General features: G+C 38.8%; 1 protein-coding gene and 1 long non-coding RNA gene across 5 annotated transcripts in view; one reads left to right on the top strand and one right to left on the bottom strand.

Moving 5' to 3' along the window:
* Window positions 1-2248, bottom strand: part of NLGN1 (neuroligin 1) — an 827691-nt gene extending 825443 nt beyond the window's left edge. The window contains exon 1 of one of the 3 annotated variants that reach the window (XM_013058327.2): window positions 1595-2248. The gene's annotated coding sequence lies outside the window, so the exon portion shown is untranslated. Of the gene's footprint in view, window positions 1-223; window positions 609-1594 lie in introns of those variants that run through there. The other 2 variants (XM_045088638.1, XM_013058328.2) reach the window with 2 other exon arrangements.
* Window positions 2249-2275: 27 nt separating this feature from the next.
* LOC101677479 lies at window positions 2276-18765 on the top strand. 2 transcript variants are annotated; one of them, XR_199732.3, is made up of 5 exons: window positions 2276-2790; window positions 2900-3026; window positions 4029-4118; window positions 11653-11874; window positions 18162-18765. It is a non-coding gene; the product is annotated as an uncharacterized LOC101677479 (long non-coding RNA). The 2 variants fall into 2 exon arrangements; XR_001180127.2 differs by lacking the exon at window positions 4029-4118 and having other exon boundaries at window positions 2277-2790.
* Window positions 18766-23834: the final 5069 nt, after the last annotated feature.

Genomic DNA, 23834 nt, shown 5'->3' with positions numbered 1-23834 from the left:
CAACTTTCTTATCCCTGTCAAACTAAGAGGCGGAACCAGCCCCTAGACTAGCCGGAGGCCTGGGGAGAGCAGGAGGCTGAAGGCAGCTCCTCTGCGCTCCGCCAGGGCTCCTGGCGAGGGTTTTCTTCTGGAGGCGGCATTGTTCCTCCATCTGCTCAGCCTCCGTATTTCGCCAGCAAACCCTCCCCGCTCTTTCGTAATCTTTTCCTCATTTCTTTAGTACCTCTCTGCCGATTTCCCGGCTCTCGGTCTCTGTGGTCCCTGGGCACAGCTCTAGGCTGAAAAGCTGCAGTGACTGGGGCGCCGCTCTAAGGCGTTGGAGGCGACTGCACTGGTCCGCCCGAGCTCGGGAAGCGTGCGCGCCTCACACTCGCTTTCTCCCCTTTCTCCGCGCTGTCCGGCTCGGACGGGCTCTCCCGGCCTTTCCTCCCCCGACTACCGCTCGCTTTTCCTGCGGCGTCTCCTCACACCGGCTCCGCGCGTTGTCGGCCGCCGGGTCGTCGGCGCACTGACACGACGCCCCCCGCCCCGCCGGCCGGGACTCGGGATTGAAGGGTCAGGACGCCGCGGGGAGGCGGGGAGGAGGAGCGAGGAGAGTCGGGGCAGGTGGGGAGCGCGGGGGCCGGGGTAGGGGGGGGCGGGGGGCGGGCAGAGGCGGGGGAGAGAGCCCAAGAAGAGAGAAGATGCATCTGCTCCGAAAGCGCCAATGAAGAGAGGACAGAGGGGGCAGGAGTGGGGAAGAGCAGAAAACACCCACCAGCAGGGGTGGGCAAAACGGCCAATTTACAAACTGCCAGGGAGAGAGATGGGGCGCGCGGGGGGAAGGAGGCTGAAGGGAAAAATAAGGGCAAGTTTCCACCCCTCCCCAAAGGTCGAGTCTGAAAACGCGTCCCCTGAACAGAGAGTTAAACAGGGACGAGTCATGGTGTCAAGGGTGGATCTGAAAAGGAATTCAGTGTCGTGTAGTTTTCCCTGCGCTAGACTCCGCGCCATCGCGTTCAACTCCGGTAAAGGACCCTCCAAGTAAAATGAATGGGCTTAGTGCAAAAACGGAAGCTGAATTTCCTCCACCGCGGACTCCTCCTGAGGTATTGCTTTGTTTTCTGTTTCTGTTATTGTTTTTTAATGAAAACAAGCGTTTGGGAGGGTCCACGAACCCCAGTGCTAAAGATACCACCCAATTTATGAGAGTTCATCATTTTTTAATTGCTTTTATTTTCGTCAGAGGATAGAACTGAAGGGTGGGCACCACGAGATGCTTAAAACAGCTATCTAGGTAGCAGTATTTTTCGAAAAGACAAAATGGGTTTCCTAAAACAGCTAAAGGGGGTCTGGGAAACTCGGTTACTCGGCTGGGGAAAAGAGACGGAAGCATTTAAACTCTACCAGACGATTAAACCTTCACCCCACCCCAACCCACCCCGCAGCCCCCCAACCCCTCAGAACTGGAAAGGGGTTACGCGTACAGAAGAGAGGGAGCAGGGCAGGGGAGGGGGTGGGGAGGAGGAGGGAGAGGCCGGGAGTAGGAAGTTCTCGGCAATCCCCGGGATTCAGACCAACGCCGGAGGTCGGCGGACGCAGGAAGCTCCCTTACCTTTCTAAGCCCCGTTTGCACCTGATCTGCAACCATAAATACTTCGTGATGCTTAGTGTGCAGCCAAACGATGGCCGAATGTTAAACAATCCTTCACGCTCCCTCCCCTGGTTAAAAAACAGGCTCAAAAGAATGTTAATACTGTTCTCGTTATCCATCGGCTCCGAAACATTCCGCTTTGTCGGGAAGAGAGATGAAAACCAAGCGCTTGGACACGCATGTATGTATTTACATATTATGCGGTCGGTATATAAACATATAGACGTTTTCTGCATATAAATCCAAAAAGAAAAGCACCACAGATGCCTCTGAAGAGGGAGGGGACGGGGAAGAGAAAAACTTGGCAAGCCAAATACATCCAAAGATTTCTGTGATCAGGAGCCACCTGCTTCAATACGCAGAATTCCCGAGAAGATTTAGAGGGAGAAGAAAAAAAAAATTAATAAAATACCCCAAACACACACTTGCAACTGGAAGACGCCTAAGACGCGTGGAAATGGAGAGGATGAGAAGATCTCCTGAGGGTACAGATCCGCCAGCCAAGTGAGCAATCGCCTCCAAAAATCACAGGCGGGGAGGTGGCTGCAGATCGTCCCCTGCTCCGGTCCCCGCCGCCGCCGCCGCCGCCGCCGCTGCTACCTGTAGACACGCGCACACACACGCACACACACGCGCACACACACAGCACTACCCCCTCTCCTCCCCCACCCCCCCGCTTCTCGGCGTTGCCGGGTGCAGGAGTCTGAATTAAGCTAGACCCATCTTTCAGACCCCGTCCTGCCCCCTCAGAGCCAGGACTCCCTCCCCCGCCACCCCTTCCTCTCCCGGTTTATTGCTCAGCATCCCCTCCCCTGCGCGACCCCTCCCTCCCCCCCGCGCCCAAGCCGCGATCGCAGTGGGGTGGGCTTTCAGGGGTGCGGGTCCGGAGGTGGCAAACGTGAAGCCGGTGGCGGTGCCTCCCTTTACGAGTTCCGCCCTCCTCCTTTCCTCCTCCCCCAGCCACCGAGCCTTCTCCGCCCGCTGGCGCCGAAGGCGGCAGGAGGGGTTAAGGGCTCGGGGCGTCACGTGGGACGTTCACCAAACCACTCAGAGGAGCGTGTGAGTGAACGGCCCGGCCGCCGAGCCGCGAGGCCGCGGCGCGACGGGTGTCTCCGCTGCTAGCGTCATTATGCTCGTCTTCCCGGCTCTTCGCCTTGGTAACTGAGAGCGCGGAGTTAGGGGCGAGCCCGTAGCGTGCCTCTTTAGTTTTTGTTCCTTGGTAGAGCTGTTGCTACCAAACTCCCCCTTATTTTCTGTTTCCACCAGGCAGAGGCAGAGGAGGCTCCCGGCCGCCGCGTGGGTTGTAGCCCCGATTGTGGGATAATGTAGATGAAATGCCACTGCCGTTGGCCTCGTGCTCCTGGCTGTTCCCGCATCTTCTGCCACTGGATAGGTGATTTTTTAAAAATTCATCATAGCTCATCAGTGTTGGCTTTTGTGACGGGTGTGACTCAGTATACCACCTTGTTTACACCAACCACCTCCCACCAGCTACTCCATGTGAATTAGTAAAGGCTAGTGAGTTGGGGAACAGGGCCCTGACAACAGAAACAGTAAATTAATCGATGCTATTGTGTAATAATACAAACAACAACAACAATAAAACCCAGAAAATCCACCAGTGGGAAATCGCTAGAAGAAATCAGTGACGCTTAGTCTAGAAAAGTGGTGGGTTGTTTTTTTTTTTTTTCTTACTATATATCTTGCCTTACATTTCTTAATCTCATGTATGTTTTAATCTGTAAAATTTAGGTAGAAGAAAGGAACTTTAAAATAATCAACACTTAGAATGCGGTTGCCCAGAAGTGTCGCTCATTAATTAATTAATAACACTTAATAAGAAACCTAAGATTCCAGCATATGTGATCAAAATTTTTTATAAAGTAATCTTCCCTATGACACATCATTTTTTCTTAGAAGGAATTTAGTACCACATTTTTCTTTTTTTTTTTTTTTTTTTAGTACCACATTTTTCTGACAGTTCTAGAATTCAGTCCATCTTGTCACTTTGTTTTTTTCTTATTTTAAAGTGACCTTTAGGTGATGTGTTGACAAATAGTAGATTTCAGTATTGCTCCTAGGAAAGTGAAATTTCATTCAACTAAAACACACGTCTGGTTCTTGGTGAAAGATCTACCTTGCGCAAGTTTGGCTAAATCCTAATTCCTGTAGAAGTTCTCTGAAATTTCTAAAATTCACCAGAATTTTCTAAGAAAAATGAGAACTGAGGATCTATTTCAGTATCAATAAAAGTGCCTAATTAAATCTTTCCAACTTTCATGAGACTGTACAGTTGGGTTAGCCTGGTACAGGGCATCATTATAAAAACTGCAAAATCAAACATTTTTAAAAGAATTGAAGATAATGTGATAAAACTGTTTATTGTAATTTACAGATACAAAGTTTTGTATAGTTTCTTAAATCCCAAGGCTGTGGGAATCACTTTCTAATTGCGTCACTTGAGGTTGCTATCAGAATGCTAAAGGTAATTATGACTGAATATTTTTTCATTTCTAATATTTGATACTTATAGTATGAGATTAATTTTAAATAGGTTCTATTGTATTTTTTCATTGTTCTTTTCACATCTACACCTTATCAGCTGAGCACTATTATCTCATTTTTATGAGTTAGTCTTACAAAAGAGCTAAGAATTTTTAAAAAATAGAATTGCCTTACAAATAGCATTTATCACAATCTGTAAATACGGCAAATGAGCCACACTCCTTTTGCCCATTTTTCCCCACTTTCCCAAACTAACCCTCTGAGGGAAATAAACCCATCCTACACCATCTGATGTCCAAAACAATGAAAGCAAGAAGTTTTGTTTTTTATGTTTTGTTTTGTTTTTTGTTGGAATCCAGTTAAGACACGGGACTCTGGAAACAAACTGCCTGAGTTTAAATGAATCCTGGATCTTCCCTGACTTTGTTATTGCCTGGCTCATATTACTTAATCTCCCTAAACCTCAAATTCTGCTTCTGCAAACTGGAGATAATAACAGTACCTACTCTGTAGGAATGTTGTAAAGATTATCCAAAATAATGCATGTAAAGCGCTTGGCACATGAGTAAGTTACTTTTCAGTGTTCACTCTATTTTTGGTATCTATGTGATGTTTTTCCTCTTCTGATTCAAACATCAGTATATGTAGTGATATTTGGGCTTAGCATTAAAAACTGATCATGAAATTTAGTTCATAGCATGGAAGTCATTAGTGATTAGAGTAATTGCTAGACCCTCCCTGCCTTCTCTTTTTCATGTATCTGTGTTCTGTTAACTAATTTCAGTATAGAGGATCACAAAAATGCCAATAACGAGCTAGAAAAGAAAACATTAAACACATGAATAGGGGATGAAGGCATCAATAGAACTGTAAGAAATTGAATTCAATTCACATTGCCAATCATGTGATCTTCTAGATTGTGACATTAACTGTGCTGGAGGTTGCTGCCTTAAACTGGCCAGATACTGTTTGGAATAAATATTGGAACTTTCTGTAAGGTCAAATACAAGTAAAAACTTTGTGGAATTAGCCCAAATGAATCTTCTCATTTGTAGACTGGGAAGGAGATTTTAATATAGCACATAACATATTAGCATTTTCTGAAAATATTGGCTCAAAAAGCCAATGTATTGAGTAGGAGTGGGGTAAAATATCACTAGAGGAATAGTGAAATCAGCTTTATAAGTATATTTTTATGACCTAATTGTTATGATGGTAAAATTTCCTTTTCCAGAAATAAAAATGAAAATATTGGAAAAGGAAGTTAGGCTTGAAGGCAATTATTATAGTGTATTTTCAGATACCTCAATGCAATAGTATATAAACTAAGTTTGCTTTCAGTCCAGAAATTCATTAAGTGGGAAGATCTTTTCCCCAGTAATTATATATATAAAGAAAATTAAATGGCATGTTCTCCTAAAGTTTAAAAAAAAAAAAAAGTATTACTCATTCTTTGGAAAATCCCAAATACTCATAGCAGGAGATGAGCACCTTTTTCTTTTTCTTTCCCAAAAGATTTCAGAAGGGAAAGTATTAATAAAATATCATGCTTGGATGAAATTTTACTGCAGCTTTCCTCCTAAACCATATTTATTTTACTTAAAATGGGTTAAAAATAAATAATATACCGTGAAAGATTTTATAGGGGCAGTGGAAGTTCATATTTCAGCTCCAAAAGAAATAAAAAGTAGAGCTGAATAATCTATCAATTTATAGCATTTGCCAAATATACCACTTGCACACTTTCCTGGAAGTTTTTTGTTATAATCTAGACAAAAGATATAGATGTTACTAATACAGAAAAAAACAGATCCTAACTTCCAGGAGTACCGGCATAGCCTGGTTGTATATAGTATCTATATGGCCACAATCCATCTGGTCTCCAACTCTGGTCTGTCCACAAAGCAACTCTCCTTCTGATGTAGTTTGTACAGCATGGTCAAATTCATCTTTTTTTAATCTAGCCTTTACCAAATCAAACCACTTTTTTAAAATCCTTAATGAATCTGTAATTCTATCATGTGAAATACAAACTTCTTATCTCAAAATCCAAAGTTAACATATTCTCAGTTCCACTCATCTTTATTCAGCTTTCTCTCCCATCGCTTCTCTACCTAATCTCTATTTTTCCCCTATAAGATATAACTCCCTGGTCTCCAAGCTCAGATTTTCAACATTTATTCTCTTGGGCTATCCAAATCACCCACACTACCTACTGAAAACTTTCAAAAATACTACCTCAAAGGGTCTCTCAACCAGAAATTATTTTCCCTTACTCTAAATATGAGTAATGTGTGCCTTCCATAATGCAATTGCACAGTCTAACTGTGTCACCATTATTCCTAAATCTTTTGTTTGTCCTATCTTGTTTACAGGGTACCAATCTCTCACTCCAGGACCTTTGCACTTTCTCTGTCCTGGACTCTCTTCCTCCTGATGGCTATATGACTTCTTCTTTCCTATAGATCTCTGTTCAGATGTCACTTTTGAAAGATGACTTTGCTATTATCAAAAATACCATTCTCCTCCTCATTTACTCTGTCTCCTTAACTTCTTATATTTGCTTTAGTGTACTTATTATAACCTAATTATACTTATTTGTTTTTTACTTCTTCACATCATGTAAATGTCCTGAAATCATAGACTTAGTCTCTTTTGTGTACTGTTCTGTGCCTGATGCATTATAGTGCTCTATACATAGTTAAACAAATGAATAAATGAATGAATGTGGTCAGTTTGATTCACTGATAGCAATTTTGGAGGTATGATTACTATCTCTAACTGCAGCCAACATTTGAACATAAAGATTTAAGAATTTGCTCAGATGTTCTTGAAAGACATTTCTTAAAAATATATGTCTTACTTAAAATACATTAAAGCTTTAATTACAGGACACAGGCCCCACTTTTTTGAGATAATGTTTAGAATGGGCATATATTAGCCCCAAATGTGTTCATAAAGCAGTGATACTCTACCATACTTCCAAAAATAGGCTGTTCATTTAAGAGCCAATGACACTTTATTATGTATGACTCAAATTATGCATTTGCTCATTTACCAGATTTTAACCATTTTAAACGCAGTATCTAGGTAATGTTCTTTTTCAGAGGTTCTAAAATTCTTTTTTGGTAACTATTTAAACATTTGAAATTTATAGGAGCAGTTATGAAAACCTAAAATAGACATTTATAATATACCATGTATTTAGTTCTTAAGTCAAGCTTGCTTTGTTATTATTGAGTAAATGAATTCTTACTCACCCATCCTTTGAGTGTTTCTCTCTACCTATTACCTTATTATTGAAGGGATTAAAAGAATTATAGACATGGTCCTTCTCCATCTGTGCAGTATCTGTGAGATAGGGTCATACCTAAACAATATCGTGACTTTCTGTACAATACCAAAAGGCTTTCCAGAGAAGGACATTCCCAGCAGAGGAACAAGTATAAAGGCATGAGCTCACTTGAGTGCAAAATATATTATTAAAGGCAAGCATCTCTGTTTAGCTAGAGCATGGGAGGTCTATAGAGGAGTAGCAAGAAATGAGCTTGTGTGTAAGCAGGGTCAGATAATGAGGGGGTTTGTGTTTCAGGCGATGAAGTTTTGATCTGACCCTTAGGAAGGGCCAGCAGTGTTGTGTAATGACATCTGCCATTTTAAAAAGTCTGTCTATAGCAGCATGGGCCGTGCTTTGAGAAGCAGAGGTAAAACCAAAGTCAGGGAAGTCAGTTACAAAATTATTGCAATAGTATGCAAAAGAGATGGGGGTATCTCAACTATGTAGCAACAACAAAAAACAACAAAAAGAAATTAAGAGTTGTGCATTCATACAAGAAAAACTTAGAAACTGATTGGCTATGGAATGTTACAGAAAGTTTAATTTTTTTTTTTTAATCTGGAGCAACTAGGTAAGTGATACTGCCAGTTATACCAACTATATGAAATATGGATTTTTTTCATATACTTACTTCAAGATGGAAAATCTAAAACTCAGTGTAAAATTACTAAATTCAAGGTAAAACAGTTTGAACTTGAAACTATGGAACCAGAGGATTCCAAATCCAATTAACTTACCACCATTGCACACTATACTCTTGAACTTAAAAGGAATGAACAGGTATGAGAATATGACTTTCAAATATTCAAGTTTGTATTTAATATGAGTTCAGGAAATAAACTATTTGAGCTGGAGATTACTGATAACTATCTAAAATTTAGGTATTCTGTAATGTTAATTTAAAAAGGAGTATGTTTGATGTCAAGAACTGTGTAAAACGTCAATAAACATACAGGGGAGAGGGAAAGAATAAGAAAGGGAGAGAAAAGGAGAGAGAAAGAGAGAAACAATCCAAGCTACAGCAAGAAAAACTCAATTGAGGATTGAATTTCTACTTAAGATCAATTTGACTAAATATGTGGAGGAAAGGATAAAGAACTAAGAGCTTGAATAAATTCATCTTCTAAATAAACACTGGTATTTTTTTTTTTAATATGAAGGATTGGTTTCTGGAAATGGCCGAATAAAATCTAATTAGACTAGCCTTCCTGAAGACAACAACTATAAAAGTCAAAGATTTTTTTGAACTCTGGACATAATGCGCACACACACACACACAGAGAGAGACACACAAACACACACAAAACTACAAAAAGGCATTTTAAAGCAAACAGAAGTATGCATATTCTTTTAGGTAATCCACACACACAAGAGAAATTGTACAAAGAGAATTCTCATTTTTGCAGATACTAGCCTGGGGTCAGGAGGAGTCAGTGTGGTGGAAAACCAGTGATTCCTTGCTTTGGGGAATCTGAAGACTGAATCCAGAGGAAACTGAGAAAGAGGGAAAATCTCAGGGAAGATAAAATAGACATACAGAAGATGCTCAGATTCTGTCTGCTCACATCTTTGGTTGACCCTTGAACCACATCTGTGTGCAACAGATTGATAGTAGCTCAAAGGACTTATTTCAATTAGTATTGGAGTCATTGACCAAATTAGATAGTTACTGCTAAAATAAAATAATTAATACTCTTTGGAAGAAAAACAATAGAACTCAGAGTTCCCATAACTTAATATTCATGACATTCAAGATGTAACCCAAAATTATCTGACATACAAAAATTCAGGAAAATAGAATATGCTCTTAAGAAAAAAAGAAAACCAGCTGAAACCTAACCCTAGGTTCTTTATTTATTTATTTAAAGATTTTATTTATTTATATGACAGATAGAGATCACAAGTAGGCAGAGAGAAAGGCAGAGACAGAGAGGGAGGAAGCAGGCTCCCCGCTGAGCAGAGAGCCTGACGTGGAGCTCAATCCCAGGACCCTGAGATCATGACTTGAGTGGAAGGTAGAGGCTTAACCCACTGAGCCACCCAGGCACCCCAACCCTAGATTATTTAAATGTTAGAATGAGCCAACCAAGATTTAAAACAGCCATTAAAACTGTCCTTTTTGAAGTAAAAGAATATATACTTGCAGCAAATTTTAAAAATAAGAAATTTAAGCAGAGGAATATATATATGATAAAAAGAATGAAAAGGACATTCTAGAACTGAAAAATACTATGTATGAAAAAAAATCAGGACACCTAGTTGCCTCAGTTAAGTATCTGCTTTCACCTCAGGTTATGATTCCAGGGACCTAGGATCAAGCCCCACATAGGACTCCCTGTTCAGTGAAGGGCCTGCTTCTCTCTCTCCCTCTGCTGCCCCCCTACTTGTGAGCTCTCTCCCTGTCAAATAAATAAATAAAATCTTTTTTAAAAAATTCACTGGTTGAGCTTAACAGTGAAATGATGGAAATGATTAAAGAAAGAGTCAAGGAACTTGAAGATAGAACAATACACATCATCCAATGAAAAGAACAGAGAAAATTTAAAGAAAATAAACAGTATAAAGCAATCTCAAAAGGAGAACAAAAAATATTTGAGTAATGAATAGTAGTTGGAATTTTATTTATTGCCAGTGGTATGCAAAATGGTGCACCCACTTTAGAAAAGAGTTCAGATTCTTAAATGATAAACATATACTTACCATAGGAACCAGCAATGCTACTCCTAAGCATTTACCACAAGAAATGAAGGCATAGGTCTACACAAAGATTTGAATGCAAATGTTCAAAGCAACATTATTTCATAATGGCCTCAAACTGGAAACACACTAAATGTTCATTAACTGTTGAATGAACAAAGTGTATTGCACCCATATTTTGAGATAGTACACAGCAATAAAAAAGACTACAGTATTAAAAAACACACTATCGGGGTACCTGGATGGCTCAGTTGGTAGAATGGCCAACTCTTGATTTTGGCTCAGGCCATAATCTCAGAGTCCTGGTATCAAAGCCGGAGTCTGTCTCTATGCTCCATGGGGAGTCTACTTGAGATTCTCTCTCTTCCTCTCCCACTGCCCTTCTCCCTAGAGCACACTTGCACACTCAAACTCTCACTTGCTGTCTCTCTACTAAGTGAAAGAAGTCCAACACAAAAGACTGCTTTCTTTATGATTTTACTGATAAGAAATTCTAGAAAATCATAGACTAGAAGAGGAAATGATACAGGTTAGGAAATCTTTCTGGGTCATCAGGTCAAACCTTACATGGTAACAATTGGAATGGAAAAGTAAGGATACATCTGAAATAGTTCAAAGGAAGAAAGTAATTATTTGGGATATTATTTCCTAATAAAAGAAGAAAATAAAAAATGCTGCACATGAATGTAAAAATAAGATATGAAAGCATCTACCCAGAATACTTTATCAGCGTTTACTTGTTGAGACAGAGTGAGAAATTACACGCTTTATTTTCCATACCATATAGCTACCCCACACTGAACAATTTATTTCTGCCAGTCTCCATTTGTTATCTTTCTTAATCCTCACAACTAAATTATGAGGTGGGTTTACTAACCTCATTTTATAGATAAGGAAACCGAAGCCCATGTTTAAGTCAATTGTTCAAGATCATACAACTAAAACACAGTAAAGCCAGATTCAAATTATAGTCTGACACAAAATCCCTCCCCCCTTTTTTGGGCCTTAGACTCTATTGAGAGAATAAATTCTCAGTATCATCACACACTGTAATGAAATCAAGAAAAAAGCAGGCTGAGAAAGGACCATTGAATCTAGTAACATTTTTGCAGGGAGCAGTTTGTGTAGAGAAAAGGGAAAGGAAGACCTCGGGAGTTAAGAAGACTAATCAGAGAATGGATAAATAGAGAGAGGGTGTAACTTCAACACCCAGTACATTTATCAAGACCTTCAGTGTTCTTTCATCTCTATGGTAAAAGCACTGACTACCTTTCAACATAATCCACTCTCTTTACAATGACACTGACAGAAACTCAGCTCAAGCCCAATTAACTAAAACAAGCAAATTCCTGAAAAGCAAAAACACAGTTTATTGGTTAAGTGGTTTATGTAACTGAGAAGTTTATGAGTGTATTTAGAGGCTTAACTGAGGTCATTAAGTTTTTCTCTTACTTTTTCTTCCTTCTTTGGTTTGCCTCAGTTTTATTGTCAGGCAGCCCGTCTTCACTCTTGGGACAAGATACAACACCAGATACGCCCTTTCAACCTGGCATCTTCAGGGAAAATTACTCTGTTAACTCCAGAAGAAATTTTATGAAGGGCTTCAAATGGTTTTGCTTGGATGATTTATTCCTTTCTGTCACTGACAATAGTGCTAATTTGCTTTATCAAGCCCAGAACACATGATTTACTTCTGTACCAGGTAAGAGAATCCACCAAGATTTACAAATACAGTAGAGGCTGATGTAGGAAGAACCTAGGATGGTTGCCAGAAGAAGACAAGTGAAAAACCTTTCTGGGCAAACATACTTTATAGCGATAATGATAGTTTGCCACATGCCGCTTTCAGTTTTTCTCCTGTTAGGTCCTTTCCAGTTCCTTCTATCTAGCAAAAGTGGATTAGATATTCCAAAACCACATTTCATGCTTCCCAATCTCTGAGTCTTTTGTTCAGTTTTTTTATGCTACTTTGAGTTCCTCCCCTAAACCTGCCTGATTAAATATAAATTCTAGACACTAATGCATTGCATATATTAGGTGCTTAATGAATGTTCATTGTAGGGAATTGTCTAAGTAATTCATTAGACATTCAGGAGACCAGAAGACACACAGGGCAGAGTCACTAACCTCAAAGAGCTTTTGATTAGAAGGTTAGAGAAAACACACATACCAATAACCACAGTCTGAAACAAAACAATGCTCTGAATGCAAAGAACAAAGGAAATTCGAGAGGGAAAGGATGAAGCACATCTGAGAGAAGGGGAATAGAGTTCAGAAAAGGCTGTGCTTAAATGAAGGTATTTGAGTTGGCTCTTAAAAGCGATTAAAATGCAGTGCATATTTGTTTTGAATTGAATAGTTGAACAAATGAATGAGCTGATGTAAATGAAGAGACATAAAGCATGTAAATTTTAGATCATCTAAAAAAAGAAAGATTAGGCTTAAATCTTAAAAGTAGTGAAGTCAAGAAATCTTTCCTTCCTTTTTCTTTTCTTTTCTTCTCTTTTCTTTCTTTCCTTCCTTCTCCCCCTCTCTCCCTCCTTCCTTCCCTAATTTAATAAGGAATTGAACATGTTTGAAGAGAAATATGAAGTGGGATATATTAAATTCGTTAAGAAAAAAATTAGAGGTAAGATTTTGGTCTAGAAAAGTCGAGAGAATGAGATACAGAAAATAAGTAGAGTTTTAAAGACAAATCTTTTAAGAAAAAAAAAAGATCTTAAAAAGGCTTAGAAAACCAAAACAAGAGATTTTATAGGAAAATACCTTTCTTTAAGTGATGGGTTTAAATGTAAAGTGGCAAACATTAGTTCAGAGTGGATTTTCCTGTTTATAATTGTGGTTTGTTTTAAATCTGTTCAATTGTAATTTATGGACTACATTAAAGTAACTAAATACTTCTTCATACAATATCTAGTGCCTATTTCTTAATAATCTACTTCAGCCGAAAGTTTAAAAGTGTTCTTCCAGTCATTTATATATAAATAGAGGTGTTAAGTGTCCCTTACAGTATTAGGAAATCAATATAAATATTTAATGTAAAGGGAAAAAGAGATGATTTAAGTATCTTAGGATTCAAGTTGAAGATAATTGCCCTTTCACATTTCTTTCTCATTTTCTCTGTTTCAGAGAAATAAAAGTACTATATTCGATACCTAAAATAATAATTACAATTTTTAAATTCATGAAGCAGATTGCAAGCCTGAAGTAGCAGGTTCATATTTATTCTAATGCTCTCACAATGGAAAATGCATTAGAAGAACGTGATATTTGTGATGTAATTATGAAAAGGAATCTTTTAGGTTTTACCTTACCATATACATATATGCTAGGACTTCTGTTTATTTATGTAACAGCCACTTCGAGCTAACGACAACATTTGGATCACTAGAGGGTGTTAGATATTTGCCCCTACAGATTCGGGGAGTTAATGTAAAGCCTAGGATTCCCTGATAGAAATTTTCTCTTATAAAAAGATTGCGTGTGCGGGGAAGAACCAGGTAAAATGTAACTCTGAAGTTATTAGACTTGATGACTAATGTGCACCGAAGGGTCATTTCATTACTCTAGGTCACACCTCATCTTTGCAGAAGCCAGGGGGATCTCTTCCCTCCTTCAGTTTGCTAAGAATTACAAATATGGCCCTCTCCATCTCTATACATTTCTAGTAAAATGCAGTGTACAGAGGAGGAGGGAATGTGGAAACAATGCACGCCCATGAATTAAGTTAAGCCTTTATTTCTCAGCTCATCTTCTATTCAACACCTTCAAACACCCTGCCTGGTAGCCAGACTTGGTGATTTGCATACTTTGCACCTTACACGTCTGACTTCCTTCTGTTTTCTCCTCCTGGAGCATTCCCTTACCATGCACTTCCTTCCCTTGATCATTTCCCACCCAGTACTCTCAAGACAAAATGTGTGAAGTTCAGCTCAAATATCTCCTCTTCCATGAATCCTCCTCCCTTTTCCCCCATGATGAAAGTAACTCTTTTCTTCTGAACTTCTCTGTCACTGTATCTGTAATACCGTCATTGCAGGCATCACTAACTGATTCATAGTGAGTTTTATGAGTTTCTCATCTACCCTATTGGAAAAGTTATTTGCAAATTTTTTTTCTTTCTAAAAAATTTGGTGCATGGGTTGTCTTGCACATATAAATACTTCATAAACATTTTTGAACACATAAATGCATGAAAATGAATAATAAGTAATATAATAAATATAGAAAATTAAATGTATTAGAACCAAGATGATGGTAGTATATACTAGGGTAGTGGCAAGTGGAAATGGATGTCAGAGGAAAATTGTGAAAACTATTCAGGAGATAGAATTGATAAGGCATGGAGAAAAAGGTGAAGAAGAGGGAGAATTCAATATTACTTCCAGATTTCTTGCTTGAGGAAATGAGCAGCTCATTGTACCATTAACTAAAATAGGTAATTCTGAAGAAAACCCAGTATCAGTGGAGGAAAATAATTCATCCTATTTGGACATGTCAAATTCTAAGTGCCTGTGAAATCCAAGTGGGGCGGGGGGCAAGGGAACAGCTAGGGATTGATTATGGATCTGAAGTCCAAGAGACAGTGTGGATATATATTTTGGAATTGTCAGCACATGCATGGTGATCGAGCTGTACCAGTGACTGGGAGAGATCACTAGAGACAGTTTGTAAAAAGGAAAGAGAAAGGGCCCTAGAATAGGAGAACAACTGCTGCATTTTAGAGTGCAGGTGAGAGAGGATTCTGGAGACTGGGTAGTGAGTGGTTGAGGGGCAGAGAGATGAGAAGCATCAGATTGAGGAGAGGGATCAAAATGAGGACTGGACAGGGTCCTGTCAGGACATTGATTTCTTCAGTGGAAATGGTTACTGTGGAATAATCCTAGCAAAAACCAGACGGAAATGTGTTTAATAGAAAGAGGAGAGAAAATGAAATAAATATGGAAAATTCATTCAAGAAGTTTGACTCTAAAGAGGAGGATAGAGGTAGATTTGTACCTGAAGAGGGAAATTGGGTCAGAGGAGGGGCTTTTGTTTTTTGCTTTTATCATTGGAGATACTATTTTGAAAAGTCAATGGAAAGAAGCTAGTAGAGATAGTCCGGTTTATGATAACAGAGATTAACATGGTTCTGAAGGAAGGCAGAGGGCCTGCAAGTAAAACTAAAAGAAAGAATACCACCTTTCTAACTAAGAGATACATGCAGATACAGGTAAACTCATAGATTTCCTGGGAAGTTCAAAGAGCTTCTGACTGATGGTTTTTATTTGTTCTGTGATGCAAGATTCAAAAACATGTATAAATTGTTTGTGTAAGTGTATATTATAGAGCAGTACTGAAGGTTAGAAAGGACCAAGGACCAAAAAATTAATATTTTAAATAGCATAAATATTCTTATTTAATGGTCATTAAAACTAAACATAATATTATAAATAAGCATATTATAATTCCGTGTGTGTGTGTGTGTGTGTGTGTGTCTGAATAGACTTGACTATTTTATGAAATTAGGTTTGTAAGGCTAGCATGTAAAGAACCTAGTGCACAATGTTTGCTATCAAGATGGCTGAGATAAATAAATTAAAGTACAAGGCAAAAAAATACAAGGATTCTGGTATGGTCTTCACATTAATCCTATGAAATAAGTACTATTAACTACCACCACTACATCTCTGAAGAGACTGAGGTACTGAGTTTAAAGAACTTGAAAAAGATTTGAAAAGTCATAAACTACCACAGAATTAGTAATTGCTGGAGTTGGGATCTTTATTTATCTCTATCTGTAAATATATATTCATTACCTTTGTGGTAAAATCTCCTGCATTATTTACTATGTACCATTATCCGACTTGTATTACTGGCCCAAGTATTTATTTATGTTGTTAACCATACACTATTTGCTATGTACAATTATCCAAGTTGTGTTACTAAATTGAAATAAAATTGATCTTATCTTGATTTCTGGTCAAAATGGCACTATGGGTTCAATGTTTAAGGGCTTCCCCCTGCATCAAATTTATATCAATAACAAAATATATTTTTTAGTATATTAAACATATATTTTTTAAATGTTAAGAAATTGGCATTTGAATCATAAAGCAGATTGCCCTTCTAAGTATGAATGGGCTTCATCAAATTCAGTCAAAGCTTGAATACAATAAAAAGTCAGCATAAGAGAGAATAACCCTTCTTTACCTGACTGTCCCTGAGATGGGACACTAGACTTCTCCTTCCTTCAGATTCTGATTTGGACTGGAACTTACACTATCAGCCTTTCTACTTTTAGGCCTTCAAAGTCAGATTGAAACCATACCACTGGGTCTCTGGGGTCTTCAGCAAACCTTAGGAGTCCTCAACATCCATAATCCCATGAGCCAATTCCTTATAATAAATCCATAGATATACATATACACAGAGAGAGAAACAACTATTGTTTCTGTTTCCCTGGAGAACACTAATATAGTAATAATACTCAAAGACATGATAAATATCTCCACAAGTTCAAAATAGAAGAGAAACACACTGTGGTAGGAAGGGTTAAGGCCAAGGCTGCTGGCTTTTTGGTCTGAAAGAACTCAGGAAGCCATGAGGAAGTCAACTGCAAACAAGAGGGACTAAAAGCATTACACATACAGCCAAGGACCAAAGCCATGTTGTGTTGTGACATTAGAGATTAGGACTGATAAAAAAAAGGTGACCCCTACCTACGTTTGCTTCTGTCATTAGGGTGAGAGGCAGCTGTGCCACCTGGATGTGGGTCAAGCCATTCCTTGGCTTGGAAATGAGATATGCAACATTGCTATATGTACAGGAAGAGCTCCATTTTAGAAAAATAAGATCTTGTTCTGGACTTAGGACCCAGGGATAAAGAGACCAATAAAATCATTTGAGAGAGGCAATGGTCTCAGACAGACAGATAGACATAGACACACATATACACACACAGAGAAATCAACTACTCCCAAAAGGCTGCAAATTAGTATTCCAAAAAAAAAAAAAAAATCGAACTGTTACTGAGAAAATTGATTAACAAAAATTATAATCTAAGAAACAAATACACTCACAGTAAATTGAAAATAGCACAGCAATCTAAAAATTGCTTTAACCTGAGTATATTTAATGTTGTCAAGGAGATAGACATAATAATAATGCCATAAAAATTAAAGAGTAGGAATCAAAAACAATCAGGTATAAATGAAGAACAAAAACATATGAGAAGTAAGTAGCCCTGGAAGAAAACTATAACTACTAAAAATAACTGAAAAATAAAAAATGCCAGACTGGGTAAATTCAGAGGCAGTATCGAAGACTTCACCTAAAACATAGAAGAGAAAAAGCAAGATAGCAAATATTAAATATTGAGAAAAGTGATAGAGCCTTGTGCTTCTGCCTAGGACATGGAGATATGGAGAGTGTTATTCCTATCCCAAGAACAAGAAAATGCCTGGTAAACTGCAAAATCATAACTTGTCTTGAACCCATCAGACAGCTAAGTTCTCAGGGCAAAAAGCAGCATGAACTCAAAGGAAAGTCAGGTTTCTCCACACAGAGACAGGACTTGAACACGCTTTTACCTGTGGTCAAGAGTGTGAGGAGATATAGAGGTGGATACCAGGTGAACACAAACAGGTGAGAAGAATTCAAACAAAATGTTCATAAATGGGGATGCCTGGGTGTCTCAGTCATTAAGCATCTGTCTTTGGCTCAGGTCATAATCCCAGGGTTCTGGGATTGAGTCCCACACTGGTCTCCCTGCTCCGCAGGTAGCCTGCTTTTGCCTCTGCCTGCTGCTCTCCCTACTTGTGCTCTCTCTCCTTTCTCTCTCTGACAAATAAATAAAATCTTTAAAAATGTACAAAAGTTGCTAAAGGCAATCTGTAAAGAATAAAATATTTAAAAATATTCATAAATTGCTAAAGGCAACCTGTAAGAGAATCTAGGGCCATAGACACAAAGGGAATTTGCACCCACTTACAAGTCTTTTCTTTCCAGACTTCCAACAGAGGCTAATGAGAAAGATCCCTGGCAGGGTTGGTGACTACAGAAAGCTTTCCCTCAGTGGTGCAGGCCTGGAGGAAGGAAGAGGTCTTGCAGGAAAAGCTGGAAACCCTACCTAGACCACAGATCCTGCAGAACAAACGCCGCCATCAGTCACTGAAGGAAAGGCAGCAAACTGTCACCCCCAGTGCACAGCTGAGGAAGATGGGAGATGGATGGGAGAAAAAAAAACCCTCTACACTGCAGATGATGCCAGATATAAGTCTGACACCATACTGGCATTTCTTCCCCTCTAATGTCATATTGTAGATCTTTTGCTCTTTTTAAAAATAATTTAATAATGCATAAAGCTGAATTACTTCCTGGGCAATGTAATTTAAGTTTAGCTCTCAAGTAAAGGGCCATATCTTGCCAAGTGATGTTGTTCTTATAGACAATCACCTTCTTCACAGTTGCTGTATAACCCCTTGGGCTTTTACTGTCATTATTTTTAAAAGTATCAATAATTTTAATGTCAATGGCACAATGACCATCTACCTCATTATCAGTCTGCATACTTACCTGAATTTATGTGTTCTGTGATGAATATGAAAATAAAATATTCCTCATTATTTCAAACATTTGCTAGGGCGTTTTGAGAAAAGTATATTCTTGAACCATCAAAGCCTTCCTTAATCACTCTCTGAAGAAGATGTTGTACTACTGCTGATATAACACTGGGCCATACTTTTCTTCAGAATCTCCTTAAATCCAACTCAGAGTAGAACTCCAGTCATACGTGATTGCCTTCCCATGTCTTCCCCCTGTTAAGAAGTGGTTGGGAATGTTTGCAGGTCTCTCCTGATGAAACTTTTATTTTAGCCTCATCACTCAAATGCATCATGATATACAAACTGATGGATTGTTTAGGGGTTAAATGAAATAATGAGGTAAGAATTCAGGATTGAATAATACCCTACTACCACCCATAAAATATTTTATTTCAAGACCATTTTTATCTAACTTCAATGCCCTCAATAACTTGTTCATAGTATTGAGCAACAAGGATTACACTTGAAGATTAAGGAGCTCAAGAGCCAAATATTTTCCTGGTGTAGCCATAAGGAGAATTCACCATAAAAACAAACGAACAACCAAAAAAACAAAACAAAACAAAACAAAAAAACCTGTGAAACCTAAACCAAACCACTCATAACCAAACCAGCAGAAGAAATCAGGAACATACTATCTGTATGCCAAATCTAATAGCCATACTTTTCTGAAATGGCAGCTTCAAAGACTACCATTTTTTAATATGTCCCTTACAACTTTTAACTTTGGTCACTGGACCAATGCAAGACACTATAGTAAACTACTTTGTCAGTCTTATTATCCATACACAACTCAGTGTTTTCTTTTTTTCAACTCTTTTTTTTTTTTCAAATTGACTTTCCTTTCAATCCATCTCTAGAACTCTAGTTCTGTAGTAAATATATTTATCTACATCTTTTTTCACTCATTGTTTCCTTAAACTTCCTTATACTAACAGGGCATAGGTCCCCCTGAAGACCTGTCAGGTACTGCCTATTCATACTTACCTTTGTTCTGTTACCTCAAAGAACAAAAGGCACTTTGGCAATCTCTTAGCTCACCATTGCTGCCTTTAGATATATTACTTTTTCTCTAGAGTGCAAAATCTTTCTTCATTTGATGTGTAATATTTGGTACCACTCTTTTTTCCTGCTGTCACCCAGTGACCTCCTGGTTATTTATCTCTGTTTGTTGCACATTAAATAAAATGACTCATAATTTTTCTTTTCATCACCACCCTTGCCACCATCATAGAAAACTTCAATTCTTGCGTGAACAGTTTCCAAGAGTCTTAAAAATACTTACCATAATTGCAAGTTCTAGAACAATGATACTTTCTAACAATTACCAATAAGACTATGGAATTTTAAAAGCAAAAATTTCATACAAAGAAAGGCAATTACTTTCTCCCTTTAAAGATATCCAAACAGACTACTTTAGTCAGCTTTGTAAAACTGCTCCGCAGGCTGGGCTGTACCTGAGTAAGGTGTAGCATGCTTCACAAGGAATAAGCTTTTTAAGGTAACCAACCATCTATATGGAAATATGTGAGGAAACAAAAGGATTAATATAGACTAACAGAACATGTGGATTTTAGAAAGAGCCATAAACAATGTTAAAAAGACAGAAAGAAAGAAAGAAAGAGAGAAAGAAAGAAAGAAAGAAAGAGCGAGCTATCGATATATGGATGAAAATCAAAAACTATACATGATCACATTATGCAGGTGCACTCTTTTGCCAGGAATGGGGGTAAGGGAAATAGTTGTCTCAGGCCCTAGGGATTGTCTTCCTCCTCATCCAGTGCTGCCATCTGCTGACCTCTTCTGCATCTCACACTTTTTATGTCCCACATTAGATCAGAACCAAGGTTATTAATTTTAATAGCAAAAAATTCTTAAACTCCCTGGAGAGAGCTGCCTTACATTCACATTCTTTGGAGGCTTTATCAGTGGTATTTCTATAACCTGTAGCTACTACATTGTCTGCACAATTCTGGGATTTAAGAAGATTGCTCTTCTTCCAAAAGCTCTGAAAAATGCCAGTCTCAGCTTCTTATTGCCTGGGAATGGCCTTTCTGCTCTGCATGCTCTCTTCTCTGTGCCTTTTGACTCTCTCTGGGACCCTCTGAACTGTGCTATGGCAGTAAGAAGCTAGCTTATTAAGTTTTCTGGCAGGAAAAGTGCAGTTCGGTCCATTTCTGTTCAACAGAATTTTATTGGAGCTTCCCATTTGAGTCCTACCTCACAAAGATTCCCCCTCTGCACAGAAAACATGGAGTCCTGATTACTTGATTCCAACACCTGATACTGCTTCCATCCTCCCTTACTTAGCTGCTGCTTAGCTATTTGTGCTTCCTGGAGACTGTAGGTAGAAATGACTTCTGTGGGAAGAAAAAACACATACCACAGTCTCAGAATCATACTTTTCTGGATGATACAGAAGAGCAAAATCTGACTTTCTAAGTTATGTGTCTGTCTGAATCACTAATATCTCCTATCAAAAATCACATGGGTTAGTAAACATGTGTTCTAAAAAATATCTTACCTTTTTAGTGAGTTTTGGCTGGATCTTCAAATTTGTTTATGTAGAACCGTTAATATGAAGTACAGTTGGGATCAGTGTATTTCAAAGTATGGTCTGGGTCCTGCTTCATGGTATCATTCCTGAGTCCCACATGCTGTAGAGTGTGGCCTGGGGATCTGCATTTCCAAGGTGCTAACTGGGAGCTTCTTAGGCATAAAGTTGAAAATCAGTGTGCACATGGAGGTTGCATTAGTAACTCTAAGCTACCGTGCATGAATCTGCAGAGCTTTTAAAAAATACAAATGCCTGTCCCAGACCCTAGACCCACAGCGACTCAGAATCTTCACAACTAGAGCTTCCAAAAGCTTCTGACAGAGAGCTAAAGAACGCTGGCATTGGGCAGATATACTTTTTACTGATTTAGAAGAACAGCTGTCAGGGCGCGTGGGTGGCTCAGTGGGTTAAAGCTTCTGCCTTCAGCTCAGGTCATGATCTCAGGATCCTGGGATCGAGCCCCACATTGGGCTCTCTGCTTGGCAGTGAACCTGCTTCCTCTTCTCTCTCTGCCTGCCTCTCTGCCTACTTGTGATCTCTGTCTGTCAAATAAATAAATAATCTTTGGGGGAAAAAAAAAAAGAACAGCTGTCATTATTGAATACTTACTAAGTACATGTTATCATATCACTTAATCCTCATCATAACCCTGTGAGTTTGGTAGTACAATTAAGCATTCATGACTGTTGCTGTTTTTCAACACATAGCTTAGAGATGCTGAAGAATTCATCCACTGAGGGAGCTGTAGGAATGGGATTGGAACCTCTTCTGTTTGACTCTAAGGACTGGCCTGTTCTTCACTATCATAGAAGGCCTTTCTTCCTGCTATCAGTTTTTTTGTTTTTTGGTTTTAAGATTTTATTTACGTATTTATTTGCTGCGATCAGTTTCTTACAGTTACCATTTTAAACATTCGTACAGATTTTTTTCCCTTGGTTTGCTTTTCTCCTTTCTGATTTCAAAATTAGCACAATCTTTTTAATGTTTGGCTCTTCATTTTTTTCTTTGTAATTGTTGGTGTAGAATTAAATATCTGAGATATCTAACTTGTATGTTGCTTGTGCACAGAGCATTTTATGACACAGAGAGTTGTTTTTTGGGTTTGGTTTTGTTTTAAGATTTTATTTATTTGTTTATTTGAGATAGCATGAGAGAGAGAGCCAGCAACCAGCGTGGGGGAGATGGGGTGGGGCCGAAAGAGAGGGAAAGGAAGCCCTCCATTGAGCAGGGAGCTCAACACGGGGCTCCATCCCAGGACCCTGGGATCATGACCTGAGCCAAAGGCAGACGCTTAACCGACTGAGCCACCCAGGTGCCCTGAGAGAGAGGAAGACTTAACTAAATTGTTTCATGGCTTAACTTACTGCTACAGTCTTCATCTGCAATGGAAATCTTTTATTACTTTTAGTCCAAAACATCAGGCAAGATGCTTCATATGTGTGCTCCTTTAACAAACTCTTCAACTCTGTCTTACCTTAGCCTATATTATTGTAATGATATAGTTACTGTTCTACCAGACCATGAACTTCTCAAGGAGGTGGTGTCTCTTATTTCCACATGCCCAAGGATAATAGGCTGAAGGCCTTCAGAAAAATGTATTGAGAAGCAAATAGTTCTGTGTACCACCTATACCACCATCCTTCTACTATGTATATATACACATGACTTAATTTTGCAAAACCTTGACTCCTTTGTTTGTAATACAGGATAATAATGTCTATCTGTTGGACTTGTTCAAGAGAGGTAAGATGGAAAATAAACAAATGATAAGTAGCTATACATAACAAATAAGATAGCATAGTATGTTAGAAAGTGATGAGTACAATGGAAATGAAAACTATAGAGCATATGGGGTTGTCAGCTCTGACAAGAATGAGAATAATAGGATGGTCAGGTTAGAACTCAGTAAGATAGTAATATTTGAATAAAGCTTGAAGGAGATGATGGAATTAGCAGGTGGATACCTGAGAGAGGAGTATTTTAAGCAGCTGGAATGGTCAGTGCAAAGATTCCAAGGCAGAAGTGTGCCTGGTTATGTTTTAGGAAGAGCTGGAAGCCAGTGTGATTAGAACAGAGTAAGAGAGAAGTCAGAAGATCAGTGCTTCTCAAACTTCAATGTGCATAAGAATTGTCTGGAGAGATTTTGCTTTTCTAAAACGTCCCCAGGTAGTAAAGATGCTATAGGCCCATGGACCATGCTTTGAATAGCAAGGATTTAGATGACTCTCACTTTGAAGTGTGAGAAGGTAATTTAATTACAGAAGTATAATATTATTGGGACATGGTATTAAGGACTCAGTTGAGGTTGTAGTCATGATTTTAACACAACGTAGTTATGTGTTTTCTTCAACCACATTCAGCTACACAGAGTTAGGCATGAAGCTACCACAGAGTTGGATTTAACTAGTATTGTAGTTTTGCCATTGATGAAGGGAGAGAATCCAGGGGAATCAAGCATGTAGTATAGTGATTATCAAGGAGGTAGTATAGTGATTAAATACAGGATTTAATGTGGTTAAT

Source organism: Mustela putorius, unplaced genomic scaffold (assembly GCF_011764305.1).
Source record: "Mustela putorius furo isolate JIRA1106 unplaced genomic scaffold, ASM1176430v1.1 tig00003834_pilon_pilon_pilon, whole genome shotgun sequence".
NCBI lineage: Eukaryota > Metazoa > Chordata > Mammalia > Carnivora > Mustelidae > Mustela > Mustela putorius.
This window is presented reverse-complemented; position numbering and strand designations above follow the sequence as displayed.